This window comes from Peromyscus eremicus, chromosome 19 (assembly GCF_949786415.1).
Source record: "Peromyscus eremicus chromosome 19, PerEre_H2_v1, whole genome shotgun sequence".
Classification (NCBI taxonomy): Eukaryota; Metazoa; Chordata; class Mammalia; order Rodentia; family Cricetidae; genus Peromyscus; species Peromyscus eremicus.
In genome coordinates, this window is record NC_081435.1 from 64,274,977 (window position 1) to 64,295,262 (window position 20,286).

The 20,286-nt window shown below is 45.2% G+C and overlaps 1 long non-coding RNA gene across 3 annotated transcripts in view; it reads right to left on the reverse strand.

Annotated features, from left to right (window-relative positions):
* The window catches only part of LOC131895943 (uncharacterized), a 46,973-nt gene that overhangs the window by 24,404 nt on the left and 2,283 nt on the right, over window positions 1-20,286 (reverse strand). For all 3 annotated transcript variants that reach the window (XR_009375330.1, XR_009375329.1, XR_009375328.1), the window contains exon 2: window positions 7,137-7,273. This is a non-coding gene — a long non-coding RNA (uncharacterized LOC131895943). The remainder of the gene's footprint in view (window positions 1-7,136; window positions 7,274-20,286) is intronic.

The window sequence follows — 20,286 nt, forward strand, 5'->3', positions numbered from 1 at the left end:
GTGCCAGGCTCCTTTTCCAAGTGAATTTCCATTGTGTTGTATTAAAAACATTAGGAGTAATCAGGAAACCCAGAGGGTTAGAAATGGGGCACACCTCCCCAACCAGACTCAGACAAAAAGAACTTTTGTTCTATAGCTGTGGGAAAACCTGAACCTTCTGACCTCAAGAACAGTTACCTACTCCTATTATATATGTAACAAGACAGCCTTTCTCTCTCTGGTCATTCAGTGGGCATGTCTTTAACACACTGTGTCTACTCCTCCCTTTGCCTGGAGTATAAAAGAGAATAAAATGCAAGCCCTACACATGGCTGGTAAGGGTATAAAGTCATGAAAGGGTATAAAAAGTATAAAGGTATATAAGGGTATGAAAACCCAGCAAAGCTGACAAACACGTGTCCTGTGACCCAGGCAAAGGCCAGACAGAAAACATACATGTGTTTAGTAAAAGGCAGTAGTTAAAACATGCTATAGCAACACTGTTTGGAATGGCTGAAACCAGAGACTATTCAAAAGCCCATCAACCACACAGTGAGTAAATAAATACATGTGGTGTATTCCCACAGTAAACTACCATACAAAAGTGAGGATGGATAGCCTTTACAACTCACAGCAATAGAGATGCACTTAACAAAATGCGGAGCAAGAAAAACCACACACGGAAAAGTGCAAGCTGTATGATTCTACTTACGTACAGCACAAAAAGAGAGTCCCCGTACATGCTTGGGATGTAGAGTGACGTTTCCTTCTGGAGCCTTTGAGGATGCAGGGGGACATGCTGGGGGGACTTTGTGCCAGTAATAGTCTGCTTCTTGTCACATAGTGTGCCCAGTTAATGACCATGCACAACTTCATTCTTCTGCCTTGATTATCTTTCTGTGTGTCTGTTCCAAGTCAGTCTGAATTGTAAAACACAACAACAGCATGGCCCTGGTAGCACGGTTACCAAGCAGGTCAGTCTCAGCACTAAAAGATGAGGTCTTGATCAACCTGTGCGGCTGTGACCAAATGCCTCCCATTGTATGGTTTGAATAGCAGATGTTGTTTTCTCACAGACCTGAAAGTTGAAAGTAGAGATGCAGACACGGGGAGGTGCTGGTGAGGCCTCTTCTTGCCTTGTAGCCGGCTACTTCTTGTTGTGTCTTTACATTCATGCTAGAGTTGTCTGTCTTCCTCTTGTTAGAATATTCATGATCCTATTGTGCTTAAACTCCAACCTCAGGACCTCATTTAACCTTTAATCACCTTCTAAAATGTCTGACTCTTAGTCTTTCTTCAGTGCCCATGATGGATAAGTTCCAGCATCCGCCTCAGATACCGAACTCCGAGGATGCTCAAGTTCCTTCTATAAGATGGTGTAATGTTTGCATAGAACCTGTGCTCACCATCCTGTGTGCTTTAACTCATCTCTAGAATGCTGATAATATCAAATACACTGCAAATTCTGCATGAATGGTCATTATAATATATTGTCTAGAGAACGATGACCCCAAAAAAGTCTAAAGCTGATTATATGGTCACATGCTTTAAATACCCCAGTGCTCAGGAAGCAGAGGCAGGAGGTTCACTGGGAGTTCAAGGTATACCTGACCTTCTTAGTGAGTTCCAGCCAGCCAGGGCTACATGGCAACACCTCATCTCAAAACAAACAATGAATCTGTCCATGTCCAGTATAAACATGACCATTGCAAGCTTACTTACATGAAGGAAAAGAAATCAAACCTTCCTCCAGTATTTTCAGTCCCCCAGTGGTGAATCCATGAATATAGATAGAATCTACATCTGTGCATGTGGAGAGTGGACTATATATAGTCACGTTGAGGTCAGGGCTTCAGTACATAAATGTCAGGAGGACAAAATTCTGCCTGTGACAGGCGTCACGCAGGAAGCAGTCAATGGAACACAAAACCGTTGCTGTACAGCACCGGTACAGGCAACTGGAAGGTACAGAGAGTGAGTGGAAAGAAGGGTTGGATGTTATAAGGACCACTTTCTTGGAAGGTGAAGCCCAAGAGAGAAGAGCAAGGAGGGAGAGGTCTGTGTAGACCTGGGTCCCAGTGGTGGGGGCACAGAAATTTCAGAACCCAGGGAGGAGATGGTAACAGTAGCGTTGTGTAAAACAGGCCACTTGGAACTGAAGAGTGGAAGCCGTAGCGGTGAGAGGAGGGGTCATAGCATGGGAGTCCGTGTATTTTCCTGCCAGTGAGGAGTGTTGTATGTGGAGGCAGATGGTCACCAAGGAGGTGGTCAGGGAAGGCATGCTAGGGACTAGATGACAGGCAAGCAGCATGGGGAATAGTTAGTGTGGTGGTTTGAATAAGAACGGCCCCCACTCACTTGGTCATCAGGGAATAGCACTGTTTAAGAGGGATTAGGAGGTGTGGCCTTATTGGAGTAGGTGTGGTCTGCTCACCTCATGGCACTTGAAGGGCAGAGAGGAAGAGTCAAGGGTCCCACACCTCCTAAAGGTACCACCTCCTCCCGAATAGTATCATCATAGATTGAAAGGCAAGCCTCATAACCTTTGGAGGTTATTTTCAGATCCAAATGATAAAGGACAGGAATGCTGGGGGAGGAGATGGTGGAAGGTTGTGGGAGAAGGGAGTGGCAATAGCTCACAGCAAAGCAGGCTGGAGCCAGGCTGAGCTGAGTCCGAAGTGACACCCCAAAGGACTTCATATTTGTTTCAGGAAAGAAGGTAGAGATGGTCAGCTCACCCAAGAGAGGCCTGTCCATGTGTTGGCCAACAGTCATGTTGACAATACCTTGTTGATTCACCAATGGCTGACCCTGCTGAATAGGAACCCCTGTACTACACTTATGTAGGTCCATCTCATCACCTTCAATCATTTTAACCAAGAGTATGCCATAGACCACAGCCTTCTCAGACTGAAAGGCTTTATGAGTCTCTAGTCCAGTATCCTCCAAGTTAGGCACACCACTAACTAAGGGATTAAAATGACTCAATCTTTACTGTGGAAATATTAATTTTTACTTTGACATTGAGTTTTCAAGTGTCCTATCGGCAATGTGGGAGGTTTAGTTGGGAAACAGGTGTTTGAGTTGTTAGGTCCTGGCCTTGCCAGGAGCTTGAAACAAAGCAAGCATTATGGGCACTACAAAATAAGAGGAACCCTGTGCTGAGCACAAGGCCTGCTCTTAACAGCGTATCACTGGCTGAGGCTATGTCCGAAATTATAAACAAGGCTAGCTAGGCGGTGGTGCATGCCTTTAATCCCAGCACTTAGGAGGCAGAGGCAGGCAGCTCTCTATGAATTCAAGGCCAGTCTGGTCTACAGAGTGACTTCCAGGACAGGTTCCAAAGCTAATAGAGAAAATAAACCCTGTCTTTAAAAAAAAATTATAAGCAAGGCATGATGATCTGTTGCTTGCCAACTGTGGTGGCTAATCTCAGTTGCCAACTTGGCTGCATCTGGAATCTACTGAAACACAAGCCACTGGGTGCTCCTGTGATGTGTTATGGAATAAGATATTTGTTTAACTATGTAAAGATGTGTTGCTGTTTCACCTTGCCTGACTAAGGTACCTGATTGGTCTAAAAAAATCTGAATAGCCAATAACTAGTCAGAGGAGGGATAGGTGGGGCTGGTGGGAAGAGAGAAAAGGATAGCCAGCCAGCCAAGGGAAAGCCAGTCAGGGGCCAGACAGAAAGACATGGAAGAAGCAGGAAAACAGGATGCACAGTACGTAGATGAGGCAAATGAGCCTTGGGGCAGCATGTAGATGAATAGAAATGGGTTAATTTAAGTGTAAAAAAGCTAGCTAGAAACAAGCCTGAGCTAAGGCCGAGCATTCATAATTAATAATAAGTCTCTGTGTCATGATTTGGGAACTGGCAGTCCAAGAAAGCCTGCTACAGTGATCAGATTATTTGAGGTTGGGAAGACTCACCCTGAATGTGAGTAGCACCTTCTAGTAACAATGCAGATAAAAGGACATACAGGAGGAAAGCTTTGCTTTTTGCCTGCTTGCCTCACTGGCAAGTTCATCCAGCCTGCTGCTGCAGCACTCCACAGATGTTACAACCAGCTTCCTCAGGATTTCTACACAGACTGAAGACCAGCAGCTCTCTGGAAATCCCCAGGCTTTCAGCATCAGATTGGGACTGCTGAGACATCCGGCCTCACGGACTGAGCAACTACCAGATTCTCTGCCTCTCCAGTGTGACACAGCCATGGTTGGACTACCCAGGCAATATTCTGTAAGCCAATCTAATAAATGCCCTTTTAAGTTTTTTTTTTCATTCTATTAGTTCAATTCCTCTAGAGAACCCTGACTAACCCACCAATCATACACAGATTTCTGTCTCTCTCTCTCCAACAGGCTAGCCTCAGAAGGGTTATAAATTCACACCACAAAGACCCAATGACACAGCAAGGAAAAGCCTTCATGGCCTTCATCTCCTGGAGCTCAAAACTCTCGTTCCTGCTGTGGTGGTTTGAATAGGAATGGCCCCCATAGACTCATGTGTTTGAATGATTGGCCCATTGGGAGTGGCACTATTAAGAGATGTGGCCTTGTTGAAGTAGGTGTAGTCTTGTTGGAGGAAGTGTGTCACTGTGGGGGTGGCTTTGAGGTCTCATATATGCTCAAGCTATGCATGGTGTGTGACAGTTCATTTCCTGTTGCCTGTGGGTTAAGATGCAGAACTCTCAGCTACCTCTCCAGCACCATGTCTGCCTGCATGCCGCCATGTTTTCCACCATGATGATAGTGGACTAAACCTCTGAAACTGTAAGCAAGTCCCAATTAAATGTTTCCTTTATAAGAGCTGCCATGGTCATGGTGTCTCTTCACAGCAATAGAACTCTGATTAAGACACATGGAGACTTGCTTCTTTCTCATCTGTAAGGAATTAGCCCTCCTTGCAGGGAAAAGGGACAGCCTGACGTTGAGCTCCCTGTGCCTTTCGCTTGCCTCCCCACACATGGCCTCTCCTCTGCATCTGTTGGCACCTGCTCTTAGCTGGTCTGTGAGAGCCACCTCAGCTCTCTTGATTCATCTTCAGCCACACTCCTTCAGTCAGCTTGTTCATCCCATCTTTACTGACTTCAGTTGTGTCTGTGACTTCCAGTGGTTGTTGTCAGGACCCTAAGGGCCAGACTCATGCTTCCATTGGCTCCTGATATGGGCACCTGTGGTCAGCCTCACTGGGGTGAGCCCTGGCTGAGACCCCTTTCTGGCTCCTTCAGATTAAAGCCCATATCCTGACCAGACTCTCAGTGTTCTACAGGAGTTGGCCTCATTCTGTCTCCAGTGTCATTCTATGCCACAACCCTCTCGTATGTGTCCCAGTGACTCATGGGTTCTTCACTCCTGGGGCCTTGTTTTCTGCTACTTCCATTTCCTGAATGTGCTATCCTTCAATTGCAGATGTTTGGCTCCTTGTCATTCTGACTCACTTAAGTGCCACCTTGTTGGGAGGGAGATCCCTGCCTGTGTAAACTCACCAGGCTAATTGCCCGTCCATGCCTGTTTTGTGATCCTGGCACTCCCACTGCCTGAAATGGTCTTGTTCATTTGTCTGTTCTCTCTTTTATCCTCTCCATTCCCCTTCTGATCACAAGCTCTGGGGAACACAGACCAGCTCTTGCCCATCCAACACTCTATCCCAAGTACCAGGAAAAGGACTGCCACACAGATAGAGCTGGTAGCTGCTGAAGAATGAGTGGAGAAGGTAGAGACAGCATCACCCAAGACCTGCCTTTCTCACATCACCATGTTCCCAGGGATCAGCTATACCCCAGAACATGCTTGGCAGGTACAAGAGCACCCTGTGAAATGCCAGGGGCCAGAGACTGTCAGCCTGACTGGGGGAGTCCACCACCTGGGGTGGGCATATCCTCTAAAGAAGGAACCAAGACACTGGGCAGGCCCAACATGGCAAGGAGAGCCATGCTGCTGTCTTTGCAGTGTTGGAGGGTCATGGGAAGAAAAGACTTCCCAGGCAGGGCCTTGTACCTTCTGGCTCCTCCCCCAAAAAGCCTTCTCCCTGAGTCGTTTCCCCTCCCAAAGTGTGGAAATGATATCAAGGCCCAAGCCCTAGAGCTCATCAATGATACTTTGGGCAAAAGGAGTCTTTGCAGATGTGACTAAATTATCTTGAGATAAAGAGAGAGACCTGGGGTGCTGGGTGGCCTTGAAGTGCAACCTGTGTGTCCTATAGAGAAGGCCCAGGGTAACTGTCACAGACAGGAGACAGAAAGCAGGAAGATGTGAAATCAGGGACAGAAATTGGAATGGTGTGTCCATGTGCCAAGGAAAAAAATGAGCAGTAAAGAATGGTTTCTTTCCTCCATCCTCCAGAAAAAAAAAAAAATCAGCCCTGTGAACCCAGATTTCAGCCCAATGAGGTTGATTGCAGACTTCCGCTCCCAGATCTGTGAGAAACAAAGTTTTTAAGCCACCAACACAGTAGTGACTTGCTTCAGTCATGACAGAAGTCTAATTCAGATCTGTCAGCATGGTCTCAAATCCCCTGGGACCCTTTTGTCACCACTAGTGAAAGTAGCAATGGATATGTACTAACGTTCAAGTGGGGATATTTTATTTTTAGTATTTAATATTTTCATATTAATTTTTTAACTTGTGGGTGAGAGTACATGTGAGTGCATGTGTGCCCGTGTGTGTCCTTGGGGACGGGGGAGGCCAGCGGTCAAGGTTGATGACTTCTGTCTCTCTCCACCTTAGAGGGTCTCACTGAGCCTAGAAACCACCCAATGGCTGTCTGGCCAGTGAGCCCCATGGATCTGCCTATTTCTGTCACTCACTAGGAGTTACAGGCACACACCACTTCATGAGGATTTTGCTGGTTCGTCTCATTAACATGGGTGCTGAAGAGCTGAACTCAAGATCCTCAAGTTTGTGTGGCAAGAGCTTTGCCAACTGAGGTATCAGTCCACTTCCCTAAAATTAAGTTTTAAAGCTCTCTAGACAATTCTAATGAGTTAGGAAGCACTGATTTGGGGTAAACACATGAGTGGCAGGGGGGTGTTCATAACATGGGCTTTCCCCTCTGTGCAGCCAGGATCCCAAGACAACATTTATGCTAACACATGAAGGAGGTTTCCAAAGGCCTGCATAAATTTCTGGGTAGCACATCTGAGATCTCTCACCTAAGGAAGTACCTGTAAGGCTGGCAGCAGAGCTGGTGAGGGCCAGGACAGGAGAAGCCCTGGGAGCACTCAGGATGGGCAGAGTGGTTTCAGTATTTTTATGGACATCCCTTCTGTCGAGCGGCTTCCACCTCATCCTGGAAACACACAAAAACATGTCATCGCGTTACTCTTTCTACCTCTGTCTTGGTTACGTCTCCTCTCCTGCCCACCCCGGCTGCCATCTCAGCCTGTCTCCATCCCATCTCCAAGCTACAGAGGGATGCCCAGTCACAGAGCTGGTCAGCTGGGATTCGGGCTGAGAGAATTATCCGTAAAAAGAGAAGAGGCAGAATGAAGCCCCGAGGGCTCAATCTTTCCTTTCTATAGCAAGAGCAGATGGGGGAAGGGCTGCTTCATGAAAACCAGATTAGCTGGGCCTGGACCAGTGAGGGAGGGGGAGAGGGGTGAGGAAGGGTGGGGAGGCATTGCAGGCTCGAAGAGAGGCACCAATAAGTACTAGTTCTGCCTCCGAAGGCTATGAGCATGGAAAGCAGATCCCTTCCAATAGCTCGGGTGGACTCACCCTGCCCAAGTGCACCCAGAGATAGAAGAGCACACTCACACAGACACACTCCCAAACACAGGAGCACACACACACAAAAGGAGCACACAGCCTTGAGCCGGTGGGCTGTGGTGGTTCATCTTAATTGTTGACTTGATTGAATTAAGAGGTACATATTAGAAAAGGCAGTAATGGAAAGACGCATGTTTGGGAGTGTCTGCCTGAGTGTTTCCAGAGACTAAGAGTAACTGATCAGGAAGACCTGCCCTGTAGGAGGCACAGGGGAACCAATGGAATAAAAGGGGAAAACAGGGAAAGCCAGCTAGTGAATGCATTTGGCCTCTCCCTGCTTGCTGGTCACCATTGTGTGAGCTGCTAGACTCCACTTCACTAGCCCCACCATGCTGGAACAAAACGTCTGAGGCTGGAGCTAAATAAACTCTTCCTCCCTTTACACTGGTTCTGTAAGGTGTTCTGTCACAGCAGAAACCGTCTGACTAACACAGAGGCACGTCCCACAGAGAAAGGGCCAAGGCTAGGCCCAGAAGCCAGTTTCTTCCAGTCTCTCCCAGTCCTGTCTGCGACTACCTGTGCATTGTCAAACAGATCATTATTTTTCAGTCCAAACCGCACTCTGGTCCAATCTCCTCATTTGTTATAAACCATGCCAATATCCCTTCAAGATGCTCCAAGCCAATGGATCCGCCTTTCTACTGCTGTAGCCTGGCCCCAAGCTGAGGAAGCCACAGAGATGCTCCCTCCTCTCCTCGCTCTATCACTGGCTTTCTAGAGCCCCACAAGTCTGAAGGGTCCTTTTAAACTCAAGTCAGGTCATGCCACTTAGCTCAGAGCCCCACCAGGCCTTGTTTAGTGTTCCACTCATGGCCCCTGTTGCCCCTCTGCTCTCCTACCTACCATTCCCCTCATCCCCACCTCCCTGCTCTAGCTCAGGCCTCCTTGCCTTACCTCAACCCTGTCAGTCCAGGGTCTACCTTAGAGAATTTGCTGGGCTCCCTTAAGGATGAATGATTCCCCCCCACTCCACCTCCCAAGATGCTACAAGACTCTCCCTTTACCAGACTCCCATCACACAAGACCCTTTCCTATTTAGAGCACCACATCCTTTCTTCTCTCCATCTCTTGTCCTCTCTGGTCCCCTTACCTGCTTGGTTTTTCTCTGCATGGCTGTTGCTATCTAGCAACAATATATATCACCTGGTTTATTTATTTTATGCTTCAAACCTTGAACCAGTGTGTGACTCCCATGAGAACAGATATTTCAGTCTGTATTATGTATTGTATCTCCATGATTCTAGAATAGGGCTGGCACATTAAGATACTCCAAAGACACTTGCTGAATCTTGGTTTGATCCCAGTGAAGACAGAAGTGTGACAAGGATCTCTCTAGGCACTCACTATCACTCACACCAGCTCCATCCAGCTGTGAGCCAATCTGAGAACAATTATACTGCTCAAAGCCCCACCCAGGCAACCCTAAGCCAGGGTTGGGACAGAAGAGAACTGCCATCCCAGACTGATCACACCCAGGGTTACACACTGCCATGATTCCCAGGACACTCTGGGTGGGAGAAGGAGAGGACCAAGGCACACAGGTCAGAGAAGCACCCCACCAGAGCAAGCAGAGGAGGGTCTCAAGATGACTTTTCTAAGGACAAAGGCACCTGGTCCACCTGCAGGGAAATTGATGCAGTCATGTTATACAAGTCAGATGCTTGTCATTTTGCCCTTGTCTTGCAGGGATAGAGCCATGGTATATCAAGCATGGCTTCCATCAACAGAGCTGATGGTGGCGCTGTTCACAACTCTACAGACTTTGGCCTGTTGCTTTATGTCTACATAGCTGTTTCTGTGTTGGCTTTGCAATAGTCTTACACAAGAAGCAGAAAAGGAGATGTGTGTCACTATGTCCATGTATGTGAGTGTATGTGTGCACAGATGTGTGTTGTGCATGCCTGTGCATGTATGTGTGTGTGTGTGTGTGTGTGTGTGTGTGTGTGTGTGTGTGTGTGTTACAGACAAGGATCGTTATGGTTTGAGTCTGAAATGTCCCTCCACAGGCTTATATTTTGAATGTTTTTTTCCCAGGCTTTGGAACCCCCAGGAGGTGAGGTCCAGTTGTTGGAAATAATATACTAGATGGGACTGTGATGGTAGCTTAGACCCTGGGACAGCTTTGGCCTACTTCCTGGTACCCTGACGTGATCAGCTTCCACCATGAGCTCTGGCCACGTGAACTGAGCTGCCCAGCCATGCCTTCCCTTCTAGGATGGACTGAAAGTCTCCCATACATGGGTCAAAATAAATCTTCTCTTGCATCTGACCTGCATCACAGACCACATCAGGTCCCACATCTGCTCTAAGTCAATACCACTTTAGGCATCATCTCCAAAGGCCAGCCTGGAAAACCTAGGCCTGCAGCTGGGATAGAGACCTAAGGCTTTAAGTTAGCTGAAGGTGTTGAGTCTCCTACGCTGCCTGAGTCCACTGCAGACAGAAAGCATCAGTTGAGGGAGGGTGACAGTCTCCTGTTCAAACAGCCTACGAATGGCATCACCATGGATTTAAAAAAAGGAGGGCCGGGCGGTGGTGGCGCACGCCTTTAATCCCAGCACTCGGGAGGCAGAGCCAGGCGGATCTCTGTGAGTTCGAGGCCAGCCTGGACTACCAAGTGAGTTCCAGGAAAGGCGCAAAGCTACACAGAGAAACCCTGTCTCGAAAAACCAAAAAATAAAATAAAATAAAATAAAATAAAATAAAATAAAATAAAATAAAATAAAATAAAATAAAAAATTAAAAAAGGAGGTAAAGGTGACATCCTTGGAACTAGGAAAATGTTTGCAATCAAGACTGTCAGCCCTGTAGAGAAGGTTTCCCATGAACAAAAGGAGATGAATCTAAAGATGAGAAACTATCAGGGGTGGCCAGTGAAGATAGGTGTGGCAGGGGGAAGTGCGGACAAAGAGATGGACCACCCAGACCCCTACTCAAGGATTTGTGGCCTGGCTACCAGGAAGGCAGTCGTCCCTCGGGAATAGAGCTCATCAGGACAGCCTCAGCTGTGGAGCCACCAGGCCCTCCCGGGGCTACCATCAGTGAAGGTAAAGGCAACCGTATAAAAGCCAGACAATGCCAGGCATTTCCAATCTACTATTTCAGCCATAACAATCCCTGTGGGCTCAGCTAAGCTGGGGTGAGCATCACTGAAGGGCTCTCCTGCAACAGGGCTTCTTCTAGCAAAATCCAGCAGGACTATCAAATAAAAGGCTGCAGAGATGGAGTGGTGTGGCTGGGACACCACAATGGCTGTGATGTGCCAAGCTTCCTTCCTCTACCATCAACCTCAGAGGTGCCTGTGGCCCTGGCTCTCTGGGTTCGCCTCTTCTCCATCCTGCTTCCTCCCTCTCAGTGGGGCCCTTGTCCTTTGTTTTTAAAGTTCCCCCCCCCCAGGAAGTAGAAAACATCAGTTACTGCACAATTCACTGGAATCCATTGTTCCCATTACAGAGCCCAAACAAAGAAAAGACAGGGTAATAATATCCATGTCCAGATGGCAACCAGCCCCAAGTCAAGGAATTAGGTTTCCCCCACCAGACCCTACTAACTAGCAAACCTTTCACCTTCTCCCCAGACTCCCTAGATCTACTCTGAGTACCTTTGGATCACAGGGGGTAAGTCTCTGATAGTAGGCAGGAATTAGATGGACATGGCAGGTGTGGGGGATGGGAAGTGGAGCCAGGCTCAGGACACTGGTATTCTTTTCATCCATCACTCAGCTGGGTGGAGGACCCAAGACAGCTCACTCACCCTTGTTCTTTCTTCCTTTGTAAAAGAACATAATGCTGGCTGAATGCCTGTTTCAGTAAGGCTCACTCCGAGGGCTGGAGTCAGGGAAGTTCGCATGTGACTCCGCGGGTCAGAGGTGGCAGTTGCAGGTCTGGGTGGGTGATGTCACTGGTGTCTTCCCTTTGCTCAGCTCTGTCTTCCTCTCGTCAGATTCAATTTAACACTTCTCCCTTGTGTTTACAAGATGCCTGCCTGCCAGTGGCAAGAGGGCCCTGTGCTTCTTTATTTCCGCCCAGCAGGAAGGAAAGAGAAACCTCTTTCCCTTGTGTGACCCCTGTTGGTCTTTCTTCTGAGGGGTTCTGAATGTACAAGGAACCTCATGTAGAAAAAAATACGAGTACTGACATGCCACAGAGACGCCGGGACTTGGCTCCCTCCACTGTCACTAACCAGGCCATGGAGAGTCTGCATCACCACACCTTCCTCACAAGGCAGGCACATCTTTCCTCTGGTCTGCCTGACATACTTGATTCTTCACGCCTGTTGTTGTAGGTCTAGGATGGTCATAGCTTTCTCGGTCCTTTGGTGGATATGTGACTCAAGCTTCCTTAGCAAGACTTGAAAGAACATCGAGTGGGAAACGTAGGCTAATTTGAAACTAAGTGGCAAGAAGTACCCATTCACTGGCAGTCACTCAGTCTGTGCGTAATGTTCAGAAGAACAGATGTAACATGTGGCCCTGGGGGACCTAGTGGGATGGAGCAGTTCCACAAACTGCAGAGACGGGGATGTCATGGAGCTGCTGAACTATCTACCACAGAACTGCCCCAACTCTGAAAACCTCATCCCATGAGCTAATAAACCCTTTGAATGTTAGCTTTAACACATTACCTTGAATCTACTTGAATCTACAAGCTTCCTACTAATAAAAACTCAGCATCAGGCATCAGGTTCCCTGGTCCTAAATGGCGTGGTACTTTCAGTCACACCAGGAATGAGTGGCCTCAGTGAGGACCCCAAAAGAAACCCTGGAACACTCAAAGAGCTAACTTATAAAGGAAATCAGGGGAGTCACTTTGGCTCCTGAATTATGTTCACGGGGTGTTATGAGAGGAAGTGAATGGATCAACCTAGCAACGTAGAGAAAGCATAGATTAGAAATCAAGGGGAACAGACAGTGACCTCTGGGAGCTGGAAAGATGGATCAGCTGGTAAAGGGCTCATCAAACAAGCATGAACACCTGAGTTCAGATATCCAGGAGCTGCGCAAAAAGTCTGGCACGGTGGTGTCTGTAACCCTAGCACTGAACAGCAGGAGATCCCCAGCACTAGGCAGCCTAGCCAAATCAGTGAGTTCCATGATCAGTAGAAGACCTTGTCTCAAAACCTGAAGTAGGGGACGACTGAGGAAGAACTGGACAGGTATTGCCAAGGGCAGGGTGAGTAGACACTGAAAGTCCTCTCTGTCCCATGTGCAGGGATCTTGCTTGCCTGGCACTGAGACCCACGGGGCACAGGTTTCTGCGCCCTTCTGTTAAGTAAAATGTTGTCCTGAAGCCAAGTGCTCACTGTCTGGGGACTCTGTTGCCTCAGTCAATAGAGGAGTTAAGTCATTCATCTGAGCATCTCTTCAGGCTGTTTTGAGATCAAATGAATGGACAATGAAAATGGCTGACAGGGCTGGAGAGATGGCTCAGAGGTTAAGAGCGCTGGCTGTTCTTCCTGAGGTCCTGAGTTCAATTCCCAGCACCGATATGGTGGCTCACAACCATCTGTAATGAGATCTGGTGTACTCTTCTGGCATGCAGGTGTACATACAGGCAGAGCACTGTATATATAATAAATAAATGAATCTTTAAAAAAAGAAAAGAAAATGACTGACATTTCTAGATGTGACTTTATAACCACCCAACACTTTCTCAGCATTTATATATTCACTAACTCATGAAATCCAACAATGCCGTAGAATGTCAGCATATCACTTTCCCACTTCACAAGGGAGAAAAGTGAAGCCCTATAAAGCCAAGCCATTTGTCTTGGGTGACCACCAATTAAGAGAAGCTGGATGAACTCAGGCATGCAGACTGGAGGCTTTGTTCTATGTCATGAAACTATATAATGCAGCACCCCTATCAAAAAGCCCCCCAAGAAAGGAGGCTCACCCACAACTGCAATGACAGTGAGTCACTGCTTCTATGTGACTTGTATGTTAATGAGAAAGGCCAGCTGATAGTCCTCTCTAGTAATGAGCCCCTCGGATCCTGCGCTCCAGAGCAAGTGGGGTACCCACAGACCCATCTGTCTTTCTTCCTCTGCTCATCACTTCTCAGGAGACCAATAACCTGGCATGAAGTCCCGGGAGCCTTCCCTGATATCAGAATCAACTCTTGGCCTCTCTAAATCTCCCCCCTGAACCCTCACATGCCCCATATTCATTCATACACATGGCCTCGTATTCACTGTTAGCCCAATATAGGAGCAGAGTGGGGACCAGGAATGATGGAAGCGGGTGCATTCTGTAGATTATGTTCTCAGAAGCTCATACACATTCACACACATGCACACATGCACTCACACACATGCACATATATACTCGCCCCTCCTCTCTAAGTACGGACCCCAGACTCCTGTGGCCAACTCTACCTACCCTTGCTACCTGAGGACTTGTCCTGCACATCCCTCCCAGGACTTCTGAAGGTTGGCTGTGAGACTCTTCTAACACTATAGGTCTGCTCCTGGGCTCAGAAGCTACACTTAGCCCCAGCTGAGTCAAGATCCCATATCCCATTTGAACACCAATGTCAAGTTGTCCCAAGACTGAACTCAAAGCCCCATTCAGCTTCTACAATCTGATAAGTTGAGGTAACAGCACACACAGATCCAATCACCTAGCCAACAAAAGACCAGAATCAAGAAACACCAACAGCAACTTAACTCTAGATGTCTAGGTCCCATCACAAAAACACAAACATGAATAACCAGCATTTATTCAAAATAGTACTCACACAGAAATGTTCCTTAGGAAAGCAACTTAAATGCCATGTGTGATGGCTACTGTTGGTTGTCAACTTGACTACATCTGGAATCAATTAAAACCTGAGCAGCTGGGCAAAGATTCTCTTGATTGAGTCATTTGAGTTCAGAAGACCCACCCTAACTCTGGACCACACCTTCTGTGACAGTCCAATTAAAAGAACATGGGAAAAGGAAGCTTTAGAGTTTTGTCTACTTTCACTCACTCTCACCAGCAAGTTCATCCATCCTGTTGCTGAGTCATTCCTTTGCTGGTGGCTAGAGCCCACTTCCATGGGAGTCCAACATAGACTGAAGACCAGCAGCTCTGGACTCCAGTACCAGGTTGGGACTGCTGAGACATCCAGTCTCTCAGACTAAACAGCTGTCAGATTCTTGATTTTTTCATTGGCAGACAGCCATTGTTGGACTACTCAGATCACAGCCTGTATGTCATTCTAATAAGTCCCTAATAAATCATTTTAATATATATACATTCATTCTCTCAGTTATATTCCTTTAGAGAACTCTGACTAATATAACATATAAGACAATAATTTTTAAATAGTAATAATATATCTGAGAAGTTGAAAGAAAGTATGAATAAATTCTGAAGTGAAGACAGTGAAGACAAAAACAGTTGGATGAAATTATGACAACAATCCAAGTTATGAAAATAGAATTTAATAAAGAAATGGAATGTTTGAAGAAAAGCCAAGCTGAAATAAAACTCAAAATGAAAAATTCAGCAAGTCAAATAAAATGCTCAGATGATAGCCTCACCAATAGATTGGATCAAGTGGAAGAAAGAATATCTTTCTTTAGATAACTTAGTCAAAGAAAATGTTAAATCTATAAAACCTCATAAACATAACATTCAAGAACTCTAATACACCATAAAAAAGACCAAACCTATTAATTATAGATATAAAAGGACAAGAAACCCAGGTCAAAGACCCTGAAAATATTTAAACAGAAGAGAACTTCCCTAATCTAAAGAAATCAAAGAACAAGAGACATACAGACTGTCCAATAGGAAAGACCAGAAAAAGAGAATTCCCTGTGTCATATAATAGTCAAAACACAAAAGGACATTGAAAGCTGTATGAGAGAAAAACCATCACAGAGAATGGCAGCCCCATCAGAATAACAGCTGGCCTTCCAATGGAGATTTTGAAAGCCAGAAGGAACTGGACCATTGTTCTACAAATTATGAGGCCACAGATGCCAGCCTAGACTACAGTGTCCATCAAAACTAACAATTGGAATTGAAGGAGAAAAACAAACTTCCATAATAAAAACAGATGTAAGGAATTTATGATCAGTAAACCAGCTATACAAGGATTTGGGGAGAGGAAACTTAAATCTGAAGAGGTTCAACACACCCAAAGGTGGCATAGGATATAAACAATTCCTGAGCATTTAATCAAAAGAAGTCTAAGAAAACACCACTAACACAAAATGACAGGGATTAATACACATTGTTCAATAATGAGTTGACATTAATGGTCTCAATAATCCAATACAGAGACACATGGTAATAGTTTGGACTAGACAACAAGATCTATGTTTCTGCTGCCTCCAAGAAACACACCTCACAATCAACAATAGACAGCACCATAGGGTAAAAGGATGAAAAAGGTATCCCAAGCAACTGGAACTAGGAAATAAGCAGGGTTAGTTACATTAATCTGATGAAATGGGGTTCAAACCAAACTACTCAGAAGAGATAAGGAGGGACACTTCATACCCATTAAAGGAAAAATCCACCAAGAGGATATTAGAATCTTATACAGAAGATGGAAAGACCTTCCATGCTCAGGGACTTGTAGGATTAATGTTGTAAAAATGGCTGTCCTAGCCGGGCGGTAGTGGCGCACGCCTTTAATCCCAGCACTCGGGAGGCAGAGGCAGGCGGATCTCTGTGAGTTTGAGGCCAGCCTGGGCTACCAAGTAAGTTCCAGGAGAGGCGCAAAGCTACACAGAGAAACCCTGTCTCGCAAAACCAAAAAAAAAAAAAAAAAAAACGAAAAAAAAATGGCTGTCCGAATGCAATCTCTATATAATGCAATGCTTTACATAAATTGAAAAAAATCTTAATTTTCATATGGAAACATAGAAGATCCAGAATTCTAAACAAAAAAAAATACCCCACTGGAGGTATCACCATCATATATTTCAAGTTTTACCACAGTGCTACAGCAACAAAACTAACACGGTACTAGCATAAAAACGGATGCTTCAACCAATGGAATAGGATTGAGGACCCACATATTGAGTCTACACTTGTACAATCACCTGACTTTTGATAAGGAAGCCAACAATACACATTGGAGAAAAGACAGCATCTTCAACAAATTGTGCTGGTCAAACTGGATAGCTACATGTAGAACAAAAATAGATTCTTATCTCTTACTCTGCACAAAACTCCACATGGATCAAGGACATCAACGTAAGACCTGAAACCCTGAATCTGATAGAGGATAAGGTTGGTAATATCCTTGAAAGGACTCTGACCAGGACTGGCAGTCCAGTCATTAAAATAAACAGTAGATAAATGGGGCCTTGTGAAACTGAAAAGACATCATCCCATTTGAGTAAAGAGGCAGCCTACAGAATGGGAAAAAATCTTTACCACTATACAACTGACAGAGGGCTGCTATCTAGACTATACAAAGAACTAAAAAACTAAACACCAAGAAAACAAACAACTCAATTAAAAAAAAAACAGAGAATCGGACTGGAGAGATGTTTCTGTGATTAAACACACTTGTTGTTATTACAGATGATCGCAGTTCAATTCCCAGCACCCACATGAAGGCTCACAACTGCCTGTAACTCCAGTTTCATGGGATCTGACACTCTCTTCTGACCTTATTGGATTCCAGGTATGCACATGGTGCACATACATATAGGCAAAACATTCAAACACATAAAATACAATAAATAATTTTAAATGTGGCTTGGAACTAAATAGAGAATTCTCAAAAGAAGAAATACAAATGGCTGAAAAATATTTTTTAAGTGTTCAACATCCTTGGCCATCAGAAAAATGCAGATTAAAAACACTTTGAGATTTCATCTTATACCAGTCAGAATGTCTAAGATTTAAAAAAAATTGGATGACAAACTGCTGGCATGAATGTGGGGAAAGAGGAACATTTATTCACTGCTGGTGGGAGTATAAACTGGCATGACCATCATGGAAATCAATATGGAGGTTCCTTGGAAACCTAGAAATAGATCTACCACATGATCAAGCTTTATCACTCTTGGGCATATACCCAAAGGACTCTATATCCCACTACAGAGATGTTGGGGCCCAGCCCTGACCTATCGAAGGGTCCCTTAAGGAGGGGAGTGAGAAATTGAGAAATGCTAGATGGGAAATATAGAAGTAAAAAGATAGAGACTCAGGTACCTTCGGGAGGGCCCTGGGTCAGTACCCAGCAGCCTCAAGTTTATTTCTAATGGGCTTTTTATATACTAGAAAGGGAAGAGGTAAAAGACCTCCCCCTTTCAAGATCAAAGCACAACATACAACCATGTGTACCTTCAAAAAACCTGGTGACCATGCCCCATGGTAAAGCATCTTGTGATAAGGCCTTGAAGTATAAGACACCTGGTAACCATGCCTTTGCACTCTATTATGCAGCCTTGGAGAGCAACATAAACTTTCTGACATTGAGTCAAACCTCAAGTTGGAATCTTGGTGGGCTCCCACAAAGAGATACCTGCTCATCCATGTTTATTGCTGCTGTATTCACAACAGCCAGGAAATGAAAATAACACAGATGTCCATCAACAGATTCCTTATTTACTGATAAGGAATAAATGGAATATCATTAAGCCATTAAGAAAAATGAAATTATGAAATTTGCAGATAAATGGGTGGAAGTGGAAACAATCATCCTGAGTCAAGTAACCCAGACTCAGGAAGACAAGTCTTCTCTCATTTGGTATGTTACATTTGAATCTTTAAATATGCATGTTTCATTTGGAATACTCATAGAGGTCAGGAAAATATTAAGAGGGCCCCAGGGGTGTGGTGGCCTTGAAAAGAGGGAAAATAGAATGCAGTGACATAAAGGGAGAAGGGAATATGGAGAAAGAAATGTTCAGTTGTGTGGGGTGGGAGGAATAAACAACACCAAAGATCTTTCGAAAAGTCTACTGCTGTAGAAGCTTTCTAAAACATTTACTTATACACATATGAAAGTATTTTAAATGGAGTTACTCTATAACAGAGCAACAATTCCCTTACTAGAAACTACAGGATAACAAATTAAAAGCCTAGGACCAGGAATGGGTTATCTCTTTTAGAGTTGTTGTTAACCACTGGGGTTCCATAGACACCCCAAACAGTATAGGCTATTACCAATACTCTTGGTTACCCTCCAGAATTTGATGATAAGACCGTATTTCTGAAGACACTACATATTTAAGTCACACACCATGAAGATGGTCCTGGGAGCTTCATCCTTTTTGGCTTACTTTCACAGTACTGGAAGGTGCTATGCAGGAAAATGTAACCATCAGCCTTACCCGGTTATGAATCCTGTGAATTACAATAATGACCAGCCTGGCAAGTTGTACTGTCCAATAGTGGCACAAATGTCATGGGAGTAACCAACTGCTTTCTGATGGGATGTAAGCCCTGCTCCTACCTGGCACCATTAGTGAGTACAAGAACCTGTGGCTAGACAGGTCATAGAACCTAGGGAAATACCAACTATTCTTATGCTAAATGAACTTAGTATTAAACCAACTCCTGATGGCTTATTGCTATATCCATAGATTAACACATCTCTCAACCCTCACCAGAGAAGCTTCTGTCTGTAGCAGATGAAGATTAATGCAGAAACCTACAACTGGCCAAGGTGCAGAAAATAAGAGTGCAGAATGCTCATCCCTAAATGGAACATCTCTATGACACCCGCCTCCTCCCAAGGCCCAGATAACCATTGCAGAAGAGGGGGAAGAAAGAGTGTAAGAGCTGGAGTCAGTGGATGACTATGACGAAGCAGTGTTTTCTGGAGACAGCATGGCAGTTGCACATATAAACTCTTCTAAACACAGGCCCTCAACTAAGGTGCTGTCTTCCCAGATGTGTCTATGTTTGCATGAAGTTAACAAAAGCTAACTAGTATGTGAACTCACAGCAGTTGTGACGGTATGCATAAGACCTGGTCAAGCTAAAGGCTGACAGAAAACAAGCATGGAGCAGGAAAGGAATCACAATGTCTCACCCCTGGCTGAAGAGCTATTGGCAACTGAAAGCTGCTGGGGAAAGGACAGTCGGTTTCCTTTGAGGGTGTGAGCCCAGGTAGATGGACCGCGTTCCAGTGTGCGGCCCATACCCAAGAGCATACGGCGTATTACAAATTAGACTCAATGGGTTTTTTAAAAAAGAGGACACAAAGTTGTGTAGTTAGAAAAAGGGTACATATAGACCTGGGGGGAGTTGGGAAGGTTAAACATGATCAGCATATACTGTATAAAATTATCAAAGAACTACTAAAAATGTTTCAAAGGAAACAACAAAAAAGACCCAGTAAGAAATTATTTTATAGACACCCGTCAAGTCTTCCTACTTCTCCATTCTCAGGATTCCTGCTCTGCTGGCCAGATCCAACCCTGAAACTTTCTGGACCCAGCAGGCTGTAATGAGCCCAACTGAACTTAATGAGCTCGTCATTATTCATCCCCGCCACAGCCAAAAGGAAAAGCACTACACAGCAAAAATTTCACACACGCACACGCACTGACTAAATAATAATAAAGATTTCT